Here is a 13984-nt window from a genome sequence, read left to right as displayed (position 1 = left end):
AATCAATATTTGTAAGTGAGTAGTCTATTTTACAATTTATGAATAATAATTTTATTTATTTTTATTTTAGTTAAATTAATATTTTTATATTTATTAATTAATATTATTATAAATTATAAATTATATAATATTAAAATAAATTAATTTGGAGTTAGGATACTGAAAGAAAATATATAACTGGTATCCTATCCTGCTCTATCCTAACTCCCCCCTCAGGATAACTTTTACACATGATTGACAGGATAGGATATGAGACAGGATAGTGTTATCATATCCTGCTGACGCAACAAACAACAGATAACAACAGGATATGATTATTATCCTGTCTTATCCTATCCTGTCCTGGTAACCAAACGGGCCCTAAATAGTACTTGAAGGAGATAACTGCTGGTTAAACCCACTGACAATATTAAAACTAAAATATAACTTCCTACATTTGGCACAACCATGAAGCATGCACAGAGATAAATAACTTTCAATAATATAGATTATTGTCGAGTGACTTCAAATGAAGTCCTTATAGCATGATTTCGAATCGATCATGAAGAGTTGTACCTGAATTGGACTGCCTTGAATTGGTCCTTGAACTTGCCTTAAATTGATGTTGGAGATTTTGGACTTCTTTAAGTTAATCTGGAATGCTTGTATTTTGATTTGGTTTTAATAACTTGTGTCTTGAATCTTGATTGACCTTGGAACTTCAATTCGGATCAACCTCATAGGAATGCATTTCAAAATGGTCATGACCATTGGCATTTTGAGATTATCCTTTGAGCCTGAGTTTCGAGCTGATCATGAAAGTTTGCACTTTGAGCTGGTCTTCATGCTAATGTTCATATTAGACAATCAAAGCCTTTGAACTAAACAATGGGACTTGTCTTCAAGCTAAAAGCTTTCTTCTTGAACTGGACTTTGGTATTTCCGAAATGATCAGTTTTTTTTTTCTGGTCAGTACCATGTTAGGATTTTTTTTTTGGACAAAGTACCATGTTAGTTTCAGCACGGGTCTTTTGGGGTACTTTTTTGTGGTTTACAAATTCGGTGACAAATTAGCCCAAAAGTAAAGGCCCAACAAAAAACAGGCATAGTATTTTTTTGATAAAATGAATGTTTTTTTTTTTTTGGGTAAAAAAACAGGGGTATAAAAACACTGTTAAACAATGTTTTAAACCGCTGACAAAATATAGTTTTGAACAAAAAAGAGTTGTTTAAAAAAAAAGGATGTTAGATTTGGCACTCCAATCGCTTAGTGTGTGTTTGGATCAACATTGGTAGAATTAGATTCAGTCAGAATTGGATCTAGGCTGGTAAACGCGAGTTTGAGTGACATGGTTTATGTTTGGATATATTTATTTATCAGGAATTGATTTCCGTAATAGAATTTTATTTGGATAATTTTGGTTAGAATTGATTTTGATTATATAATGACTAAAATGAGTATCAATATTTAAATCATTAATTATACAAGGTTTACATCATTTTTTTAACTTTATATTAGTATGAATTATTTTTAATTTATTTTGACTAAATTAATCTTAATATATATATATATATGAATAATATTAATTTCAAAAAAAAAATAAAAAATATTTAGATTTCATTAAATTAACAAATAATTGTAATAACAAATAAGTTGACAATGTTAATGGCAACTTCCACACTAGCACACTTCAACATAGATACCATATATACCATTTCTTCTCACCGCCCACATCTTCCTCGATGCCTGCTTGATTTCTCAATCCACGGCTCAATCAGTCAACAAGTCAACTGCAATAACCATTAAAAAAATGAAGAGAAAAATGGGTATTAAAGGAAAAGTTGGAATAGGGAAAATCTTGTGATGAGAGAATTGTATCTCTCAAAAGGACAAGCTAGCCTCCAACAATTCAGCCAAAATCAGATCTGGAAGGCGAAATCGATTATGCAAGAGAGTAATCAAACATCTCATTTTTTTATTGGATCCGCGTTTGACTGACCTCTCCACTTCTAGACGTTCTAGGCGCTGATCCAAACACAAGGTCGTGGAAGCCATAAGGCTAATTATGCACATGCCTAAGGCCTGAATTTCTTTTACTACCTATAGGCCCCAAATTGTTTTTTTCACACCTCACTTTAAGGTAGCAATTTCCTAAAATGCCCCTTCCTTATTTACTTTTTTTGTTTTTTTAAAACTTGGAAGTATAAATTTAATATACAGAGATTTAAAATTCAGTAGTGTGTGGTTTTTAATATATCGGGTTGTAAAAATCCTGAAGTTTATTTTCTAATATTTCCTGTTTTAGATATAAATTGATTGTCACTATATCTCACACTTCAGACATAAATTTAGACTAATATAAGAATAATAAGGGCCAAGCCTTTGTAATTAGCATGAACATGTTGGCTACATGCTGATCTTATGCTTTTTTTTATAAGCACTATGAATTATATTGAAAAGAAGTACAATAGGTACTTCAATCCCAATACAAGTAAGAAAGGATACAAGCACATGCTGATCTTATGCTTAATTGCTAGCTAATTTAATTAGCATACCTATCTTTTGTCTTGTAGGAAGCTCAAGCGAAGAAGCTTAACGGCGTGTTTGGAGTCGGCTAAATTTTCAGAATAAATTTTCCACAAATTTTACTTTTAAATTATTTCTGTCCCCAAAATGAAAATCTACTGGCTTTTTACATAGTCAAAATATAGAGGATAAGAGAATAATTTACTGTTCACGCTTAATTTTAATTATCACAGCAATAGTTCTTTTATTTGTTGAACTAGTATTTTTTTTTGAAAAAAATTAATCAGAGCTTGCAAATGGAAAAGCGTTTCGTAGGTTTGATTGGAAAACTACAAGACACGATCCGGGATATGTGGCGCCAAAATCAAGTAGAGCAAATGATGTCGTTGAATCATTGTCCAAAGTAATTAAACCATTAAATAAATTGTAGAGTTGAATATATTTTTGTCCTGATAAGACAGACACCAATGCTTAAACAGTTAAACGTTTAGTTGGTAATAATGAAGCACTTACCCTTAAAATGTTCTGTATTCGATTCTATTGCCAATATGAGAATTGTTTAGTGGGTTATCTAACGATGATCTAGGTGAATTCATCAAAACTTTTATTCATTCAAAAGAAAAATTTGTTGGTAAAGATGCTATGACTTCCATTGATGAGAGGACACTACAAATGGAGCTCTGTATGTTGTTAAAAACCGTGAGTGGGTCCAATCCAATGAGGGTAGAGTAGGGGCCTGGTGGTGTGGTGGTACCACCCTAGCTACCACCGAATTGGTTTGGAAAATTGGAAGTAAGAGATGAACCGTTGATTGAATGCTGCGGTGGTGACGTGACACGGTGCATTTTTAAAGTTCAACCGCTATGACATTTATGGCAAATTCCAAAACTACTGAATTGGGTCACACAATACGACAATGTAATTCAGCAATTTTAGTTTTACCATCATGGAAGAGGGGGATTGTCGTTTTTATTTATGGTCACTTGCATTCATTCACACACACCTGACCATGGCCACTTAACTCAATGCACACACCACACCACAGTTAATTAATGCACATTTTATTACCCTACAAAAATACAGGCGTGAACTTTCTATGACTTAATATTAAGCCCTCCTCTATTAAGAGGTTTGAAAATTATAACTATCCTTACTTTCTTACTTTTTCTTTTGTCTATTTCTGTTCCGGTATGGAACCGCAGACTAAGGCTAACCAATATCGAGAGCAAGCGAGAGTAAACAAAGCGAATAAAAATGCGTGAAATGATAGGATCCCTGCCGCTTGGGCGGCCCTTCTTTATTTATAGTTGGGTTTTGATCCGGCTGGATCATGGGTTACCCGGCCCATTTAATACATGATTCGGTCAGCCTAAGTAATATACATATTGATCAGCCCATACCAGACCACAAGCCCTCAAGACACTAAGGCTTAGTATAAGGCGAAAGTGTCTTTGATAAGCCCTCAGCAATTTACATCACATAAAATGTCAATAAAGGCGTGTAAATTCAAATATTTATAAATCTTAACTAACACATAATGAATATCATCTTTGCACGCTGAACCAATCTTGTCACATCCACTCAGCTGTCACTTCACATGCCCTTACCGTGGCAGATTTCGAAATCATTATTACTTTACCTGCTTTAAGTTCATCAAGTAGATCTTCTGCATATTTTTGGGAACTTGATACTACAATACTATCATATATATTGAAATTCCACTAACACAATCATCAAAGCTGCAATAAATATAATAAAGTGTTATAAATTTAAACGAAAAATTATACCTCCTCCTGAAACGCACCTAGTCTCGAAACGTCACGTCCTTAGACTATAATACCCCTCACCACTTCTCCCTTAACAAATCACATCCCTTCAAATTCAAAAAATTTTAGACCAACGTATCCCTTTGGTCCAAACGTCAGAACTTTTGCCTCGAACACAGCCCACACGCGAGGACACGCGTCCCTTTACTCACCATTCAATTCACCTTTTCATCTCCCCTCCCCCTTTCTATATAAGATCCGAAATTCTTACCCTTCTCTCACACTCTCATTTTCACTTTTCTTACCCTTATCATCCTCTCCGATCATCCACAACGGTAAGAATTTTTCTATTTTCTCCACCAAGTTTGCTTAACGTTCGACGACCCCACTGCATTCATCACCAAAATCCCAGAAATCGCTCAAACTTCTCTCCTTCGCAGGTAAACCTCATCCTCTTCTCCTTTCTAATTTCTACATTTCTTTTTTGTTTTTAAAACTTTAGCCTCACATGAACAACTTACTCTACTAAACCCAGAAACTCAACACAATGTTCTACCTTTCTACCCAGAAAATCAAAGTTTGACATTTCCACCCAGAAATTCAAACTACTTTTTCTCTTCTTCTCACACTTTGAAACTCTTCCTTTCAGGAATCCTTTGAAAATGACTACCAAACGTACTCGTAAGGAAGCTTCTGACTCCACCATTCCATCTCCTGCTGATTCTCTATGGGTTTCTAGTAAAATTAAAAAACAATTTTCAAAGATTTGCACCCCAAAAGCTGTCATCGACTTAGTCACTAAATATAATTTTAGGAAAGATGGCCTAGATGCCCACCTAGACATAATTCCCTGCGCCCCTGATGAACCATGTTGTTTCGGGAAAACAGATGGTCAAGGGCGAAACTTTACCTACTTATTCGAAAGCCTGTTCTCCGATCTAAAGTATGATTTGCCATTCTCTGACTTTACTTGCTCGGTTCTAACCCTTTTGAACGTTGCCCCCACTCAACTCCATGGTAATGCCTGGGCTTACTTAAAAGCTTTTGAAGTCCTGTGTCAAACCTTACACATCATACCTACCAGCAACAAATTTTTTTACTTCTTTGAAACATGCGGACGAAATGTGAAGGGCGAATATGTCTCACTCGCCACCGCTAGGGGTCTAGGATTGTTCACCCTGTATAAAAGCCATTACAAACACTTCAAAGGTAAATTTTTCAAACTTCGCGAATCTGATGCTTGCAAAGACATATTTTACTTTGCCGATGGAAGCCCAAAATTTCCTTTCTATTGGACGAACCAATACGAGAGCATCATCAAAATTCCCGATGATGCTCTTACCCCCGAGGAATTAGTAGACTGCAAATTTCTATCTGGCCTAGGCTTAAACCTTACAGATTTTATGGTTGCTCTCTCTAAAAATGCAGTTGAAAAATATGTTGGTAAGGCATTCTAACCTGTTTCGCCCCTTCCTTAAATTACATAAGAAGACTTTACCAAGTTCTAACTCTTGCTCACTCTTTTGCAGGAACAATGGCTCGCCTAACTGAAGAAGACATCCTTCGATTTCGCCGCGAACAACAGGCTGCTCGCGAAAAAAGGAACCCCGCGAAGTCGGTGGACGAACACGCCACCAGCCACTCTGGTACTGAATCAGGCCGCCCCGTAAAAAAGAAAAAGAAGAATGAAGATCCTACCTCTATCAAAAGCAAAGCCTCGAACCAAACCTCACTGGAGAAGTTCATGGCCAAAGGCGAATCTGCGTTGGTGAACAAAGGCTGTTCATCAAGCACCCCACCCGTTTGCTGGAAAAACTTGCTGAAAGAGTTTGAGGAATTATCCTCGGATGATGTAACTTCAATTTGGGACTCCAAAATTGATTTCAACTCCCTGGTGGAAACAAATCTGGTGTTCGAGGCAGACCGTGATAAGATGAGGAAACTAGGTTTGAAGGAAGCTTGTCAAGCCATGATGACAAAGGGCTTGGAGATTGCTGCTATCTCCAAGATGATCGACCTTGAATCAGCCGGATTCGATGGTCTCGCTTCAGCCAAACTTGTTGAAGAGAAGGAAAAAGAAATTGGAAAAATGAAAGCTACACTCAAGTTGCTGGACAAGTCGAACAAGGCGAATGAAAAGAAAGCCGCGGATTTGGCTTTAGAGTTGGAAAAAATGAAGAAAACCTCTGATGAAAACAATGCTACCCTCCAAACCTTGAATGAGGAAAATGAAAAAATCAAGGCTGACTGCGCTCAATTGACTACTGTGCATAATCAAATGCTTGAAGAAAATTCCCAGATGAAAACCGAAATCGCTGACTTGAAAATTTCCGTTCTGGATCAGTTTGAAGCTGGATTTTCTAAAGCACTTACTCAAGTCACTTTCCTTAATCCTGACCTGGCGATCAACTTGACGGGAACAGACCCTTACGCCCGCATTGTTAATGGCAAATTGATCGGCCCGGATAACGCGGATGAGGAAAGAGTTGATGAAGAAGAAGAAAAAGAGGAAGAAGAAAACCAAGAAGATGATGAAGGAAATGTCAACAACAAAGAAGGAGGTGGCGAAACTATCTGAATGATCTAGGCTCTGAGTTTGTTAGCCCCTTCTCTTTCAACCGACAATGTAAAAGGCTACAGGCCTCTTCTGCTTTAAATTACTCAACGTTCCTTACCTTATGTAACAATTTCCTTTATCATAATGAAATTTTCTTCAGTATCCACATGAGTGCCCTCTATCTAATTGTTTCGCCCAATCAACTGTAATAACTTCTGAAATTGTCATAACTTCTATAATAACACTATCCCTTACTCACCCAAACAACTATCACAATAACTAATTCTATAACTAAGCATATCCTTATTTAGTCACCTGGATTATCATATGACTCAAAAAATATAAGCATAACTTTACCTAGTTATTCAAGTTATCATATAACTTCAAAATATAACTTAACATAAATAACGTTTACTAACCTTTCACCCGAATCGGTCCGCCTTCGTCATTTAATTGAACTCGTTACTCTCACATTTTACTGTACATAGTAAAATACTCTGGAATAGATCTCTTTAAATGTTATAAAATTTAAACTTAATCAACTACTTTGGAATCATAAGGCCTTTGTGTATATAACTTAGTCAAATTTTCATTTTTGACATAGTTATTATTCATGGAAATCAAAGTCAACATATTTGATTTCATTGGTATGCTCGCGTGGAGACTTGTGCTTAGTTTGGACAAGCTTAAATCCAATTTAAGACTGTGCTTATGAATTCGTGGCCGGATGCTCTTGTTTTAAGAGACTTACTTTTTTCTCAATTGTCTGACGTCGCCCAATTGATAGACCTTAGTTGATAAGTTTCCGCTATGGGTAAAAGAAATAAGTAAAATGATAAGCCCTTGATCATTTTAAAAAAAAAAGGTTATGCCTCGTTAAAAACTCTCCCGCCTGGGGTAGAGAAAAGAGTGCACACCTGTTATTCATTAGTAATTGATGCCTCGTTAAAAACTCTCCCGCCTGGGGTAGAGAAAAGAGTGCATCAAATCTAGTCTTACACAACAAACATAGTCTTAAACGATACAACCAACAAACGTAGACTTCAACACACACAAACTGAAACAACGAAACATAGTCTTGGACAAACATACACTGAAACAAACTGTACAAAACCAAACAAACCGAACGAACCACCCTGCACTTCAACTGTAATAATAACGGAGATGCTGTGCATTCCAAGCCCTTGGGACCCTTCGCCCCGATAACTCCTCCAAATGATACGCCCCTTGACCAAGCTCACGCAGAATCCTGTAAGGTCCTTCCCAATTAGGTGATAACTTCGAATCATCAGGCCCCTTTGCCTTCCTACGCAGAACCAAATCACCAACTTTCATTTTCCTCGGAACCACTCTAGAATTGTATCGCCTTTCCGACCTCTGTTTTACCATCGCTTGCCTCAAACGAACCTCTGCTTGCGTTTCCTCTGCCAAATTGAGATCAACCACTCTGTTCATGTCGTTCTGCTCTTCATTATAAGTTGCCACCCTGAGATTTACATCCTGCAATTCTGCTGGTATCATTGCATCTACCCCGTAAGTCAACTTAAAAGGCGATTCGCCAGTAGTCGATTGAGGAGTTGTATTGTACGCCCAAATGACTGTGATCAACTCTTCAGCCCATAATCCTTTAGCTTCGCCTAGACGCTTTCTAATTCCATTGAGAATGACCTTATTCGCTGACTCCACTTGTCCATTTGTCTGAGGGTGCTCAACTGAGGCGAAACGCATCTCAATTCCCATTCCTGCACAAAAATCCTTCACACTCCTGCTTGTAAACTGTGTCCCATTGTCTGAGACAATAGTTGCTGGAACGCCAAATCTGCAAACCAACTTTCTCCAATAAAACTTTTTGACTTTTTCTGCTGTTATTTTCGCCATTGATTCCGCCTCAATCCACTTAGTAAAATAGTCTACCGCAACCAAAATAAACCTGATCTGAGAACCTGCCGGAGTGAACGGTCCCAGAATATCTACTCCCCACATTGCAAACGGCCACGATGAACTTATTAAGCTAAGAGTCTCGGGCGGCGCCTTATGTAAATCTGCATAAATTTGACACTTACCACACTTCTTCACATACTCCATACAATCCCCTCGTAAAGTTGGCCAATAGAACCCTGCTCTGAGCACTTTCGCCGCCAAAGATCTTCCCCCAACATGACTTGCGCACACACCTTCGTGAACCTCAAACATGATTCTTTCCGCCTCATCCTTGGAAACACATCTCAATAAAGGTATTCCAATCCCTCTTCTGTACAATTGACCGCCTAACAATGTGTAACGACTTGCCTCGCGAATTTGATCCTTAGAAAATGTCAGCACAGCAGAACCTTCTGCCTCCAAACACTTTTTGATACGCCCTATCCAATCTGAATCCGCTAAAGTTAACACCATCATTGTCTCATCTTCTTCGATACTTGGGCTGCTTAAAACTTCCTGGATGACTGATTTATTGTTTCCCGGCTTCTTGGTGCTTGCTAACTTTGATAGAATATCTGCCCTTGTATTCTCCTCGCGCGGAACATAATTGACCTGCACTATGCCTATCTGCTTTATCAATCCTTGAGCTTTCAATAAATACTTAGCCAGCTGTGCGTCCCTCGCCTGATATTCACCCTGAATTTGTCTGGAAACTATCTGAGAATCTGTTTTAATTATTATGCTCTTGACTCCCATCTCGATCGCCAACTTCAGCCCTGCAATTATAGCTTCATACTCTGCCTGATTATTGCTTGCTTTAAAGTCAAACTTGAGTGACTGCTCAACTGTCACGCCACCTGGCCCTTCTAAAATGATTCCAGCTCCACTACCCTTGACGTTAGACAAACCATCTACAGACAAACTCCATTCACCAACTTCCATATTTTTCTCACAGGAAGACATTTCATTGACAAAATCCACCAATACCTGTGCTTTAACCAGACCTTTCTTATCAAACGTGATTTCAAATTCCGACAACTCAACAGCCCAGGAAACCATTCTTCCAGCCAGATCAGGCTTTTGCAAAACTTGACGAAGTGGCAAATCTGTTTTTACCACAACTGGAAAGCCTTGAAAATAAGGTCTTAATTTCCTGGCGGAGATGATTAAAGCTAACGCAGCCTTTTCAATTTTTTGATATCTAACTTCAGCTCCTTGAAGAGCATGACTCACAAAATATATGATCCTCACATCATCTTTACTTTCTTGCAACAAAACTGAACTAACTGCATTATCAGAAATGGAAATAAACATTGATAATGAAATACCTGGAACTGGTTTGGCTAAAATTGGTGGCCTGGATAAATGATCCTTCAAACTTTGGAACGCCTTCTCACATTCTTCAGTCCAATGAAAAGTTTTGTTCTTCCTTAAGCATTGAAAAAATGGTGCTGATTTTTCCCCAGAACACGGAAGAAACCTGGACAAAGCCGCTATTCTTCCTGTTAATTTCTGCACATCTTTAACTGAAGCTGGACTCTGCATATCAAGTATCGCCTTGCACTTATCAGGATTCGCCTCAATTCCTCTCCTAGTGATCATGAAACCCAAAAACTTTCCACTTTGAATTCCAAACGAACACTTTTCTGGATTAAGTCTCATGTTATGCTTTCTTAATTCGCCAAAAGCTTCTTCGAGATCAGAACAATGTGCCATCATTTCCTCTGACTTGACCACCATGTCGTCTACATAAATCTCCATGTTCCGCCCCACCTGCTTGTCAAACACCTTATCCATCAACCTTTGATATGTTGCTCCCGCATTCTTCAACCCAAACGGCATAGTCTGATAACAATAGTTCGCCTGATTTGTCATAAAAGCTGTCTTCTCCTCATCGGGCTGGTACATTCTTATCTGGTGATACCCTGAATATGCATCCATGAGGCTAAGCATTCCGAACCCTGATGCCCTATCAACAAGCTTATCAATATTTGGTAAAGGATAAGAATCCTTAGGACAGTGTTTGTTCAAATCTGTATAATCCGTGCACATTCGCCACTTTCCATTAGCCTTCTTCACCATAACAACATTCGCCAACCAAGTTGGATACTTTACTTCCCTAATAAATCCAGCTTCCAATAACTTATTTGTTTCCACCTTCACAGCCTCTGCCTTTTCTTCACCCATCTTTCTTTTAAGTTGAACAATAGGTTGCGCCCCGGGATTTAAAGCCAATTTGTGACATATAAATTCCGGATCGATTCCTGGTAAATCCCTTGCACTCCATGCGAACAAATCCATATTCTCAGATAATAACTTTACTAACCTGTTTTCCTGACTTGTAGTTAAATTGACACCAACTTTCAAGTTTCGCTCCCCAATCTGGATCGCCTTAGTTTCCTCTTCTGATTTCATCTTGTGCTCACTAAATCCCTCTCGAGGATCCAAAATAATTTCTGACTGTTCTAAATCCACCTCATAGACCCGATGCCCCTCTTTCACTGCCTTCTTACCCATGTGCCCATACTGCTTGAAGCTTTCTGAATAACACTTTCGAGCAACCATTTGATCAGCCTTTAAAATTTCAACTCCTCCTTTGCTCAATGGATACTTCGCCGTTAAATGTCTTGTAGAAATGATCGCCCCCAGTCTGTTTAGTGATGGCCTCCCAATAAGTACATTGTACGGTGAAGTACACTTTACTACCAAAAACTTAATAGCAAATGCCTCCGCACTCTTCCCTTCTCCAAAAACAGTCTTCAATTCCACATATCCTCGAACAAATACTTTTTCTCCAGAAAAACCCACTAAAGAACCATCATAAGGCAATAAATCAGATTCACTGAGCCCCAACTTTTCAAAAGCGTCACCATAAATCAAATTCGCTGAGCTTCCTTGATCCAAAAGTACCCTCTCAATTTCATAATCCGCAATCCTCAGCATTACAACAATTGGATCGTCTTCGTGAGGTTGTACTCCCTCAAAATCTCGCACAGTAAACGTTATATCGGGTTGATTGGTTGCCCAACTTCCCCAATCATTAGAGTAAACATCATTAATAGAATGAACGTACCTCTTACGAGCTGAGTTAGTCATTCCTCCGCCACGAAATCCACCAAAAATAGAATGAATTCGCCCCTTTGCTTTTCCATCTGACTGCCTATCTTGACCATCTTCCTCAATCTCTTTTCCATCTTCGGTTCGTCTTGTTGAAGTTCCTGCTTCATCTGAATTGCTTCGCCCTTTAAGCTGCTTCATATACCCAGCCTTTATCAATTTATCAATCTCCTTCTTCAAAGTAAAACAGTCATCAGTATTGTGTCATGAAATCCTGTGATACTCACACCACTTCTTCTTATCCACATAACCCGTTGACGGCTTTGGCTGTCGCGGAAAACGAATAACATTCGCCTCCAGACACGTGTGCAAAGCTTCAGTCAAATTAACCGCCAATGGAACTGCACGATCATTTTGGTTCCGAGTCCACGTCATCGAATGTCCTGGCCCACGCACTCCATACGGTTGAGCACGATTTTTTAAATTAGAACGATTCTCAAATCGTCCGTCATAACGGTTACGATTGTTATACCCTGCGTTGCCACGTTCGGTCCATCCCTTCGAATATTGATCTGCAACCGCTCCCTTCTTCGTCTCAAACTGCTGTTTCTGTCCTGGAACCGCTGCATTCGGGCGGTTGTTCTTGATCCGATCACTCTGCTCCTCCCTGATGTATCCTTGTACCCTTTCGCGCAAATGCACCATTGTCTCCACAGGTTTTCTACTCAAATTACTGTTCAAACCACCCGGCTTCAAGCCCAATTCAAAAGCTGCAATGCAAATTTCTGGCATTTTATCCTCCAAATGAACAGATAATTGATTGAAACGCCCCATGTAAGACTGCAAAGTCTCATTTGGTCCTTGACGAACATTAAATAATGTCGCCGGAGTTACTTTTTGTGCACGACTGGTAGAAAACTGAGACAAGAACTTTGTAGATAATTCAGTGAAATTGACAATTGACCTTGACGGTAGAGTTGTAAACCAAATCATCGCCGATTTCTTAAAAGTTGATGGCAACATTTTGCACTTCAACGCGTCTGATGCGCCTACAATGACCATTTTCGTGTTGAAATACACTAAATGGTCCTTTGGATCTGAATCGCCATAGTAAGAGTCAAGTTTCAATGTCTTTAAATTGTCTGGGACGGCAGTGTTCGCTATTTCCTCTGTAAAAGGTTGAAAGTCCACCACCGTCTCAGCCATTCTTCGATCGCCCTCTCGTAAACCCTGAGTCTGATTGATATTAGTAAGTTGATTCTGTAACTGTTGATTATGTTGACGAAGTTCATTGAGATCGTCCATGATCCGCTGAAGAACATCGGGAGGAACATCATTTTGTTGAACATGATTCCTCTCTCCGTTCGTCCCGGATCGAGTCACCATTGCGGTGAAAATTGAAGCCTAGGAAAGTATCCTTCGGCCCCACGGTGGGCGCCAATGTTCCGGTATGGAACCGCAGACTAAGGCTAACCAATATCGAGAGCAAGCGAGAGTAAACAAAGCGAATAAAAATGCGTGAAATGATAGGATCCCTGCCGCTTGGGCGGCCCTTCTTTATTTATAGTTGGGTTTTGATCCGGCTGGATCATGGGTTACCCGGCCCATTTAATACATGATTCGGTCAGCCTAAGTAATATACATATTGATCAGCCCATACCAGACCAATTTCAAAAAAAAAAAACTTTTTCTTTTGTCAAATGTTTACTTTTTACTTCATTTTTTTTATAAATAACACTTAATTCATCTAAGATATCTTACACTCTGTTTGTTATAACAAAAGTTTGTGTAGAAAGAGAGATAAGGAAAAGAGAGTTTTCAAAGGGAGATGTTTTCCAACTTTATTTTCCCTAAACACTTTCACTTCTATCTTCTCTTTTTCATTATCTCATAAACCAAACGAAGCTTTACAGTTTACACAATGCTAGGTAAGAGTTAGGGAAAGAGAAATAGGGGAGAGGAGAGGGGGTACTCACTCTTATTTGGTGGGAGTAAGGATGGAGGGAAGGAGAGCTACAAAGCAAGATCTCACCCCAACACCTTTTTGCAATCTCCTATTTTACGAAGAGATTGAAGAGGGGCGCTCCCTGTTTAAATCCCTCCAGAATGAGAGCTGCAAAGCAAGATCTCATCCCAACACCTTTTTGCAATCTCCTATTTTACAAAGAGATTAAAGAG

The sequence above is a fragment of the Lotus japonicus genome, chromosome 3 (genome assembly GCF_012489685.1).
Source record: "Lotus japonicus ecotype B-129 chromosome 3, LjGifu_v1.2".
NCBI classification, from domain to species: Eukaryota; Viridiplantae; Streptophyta; class Magnoliopsida; order Fabales; family Fabaceae; genus Lotus; species Lotus japonicus.
The sequence above is the reverse complement of the archived record's forward strand: the minus strand, read 5'-3'. Positions refer to the sequence as shown.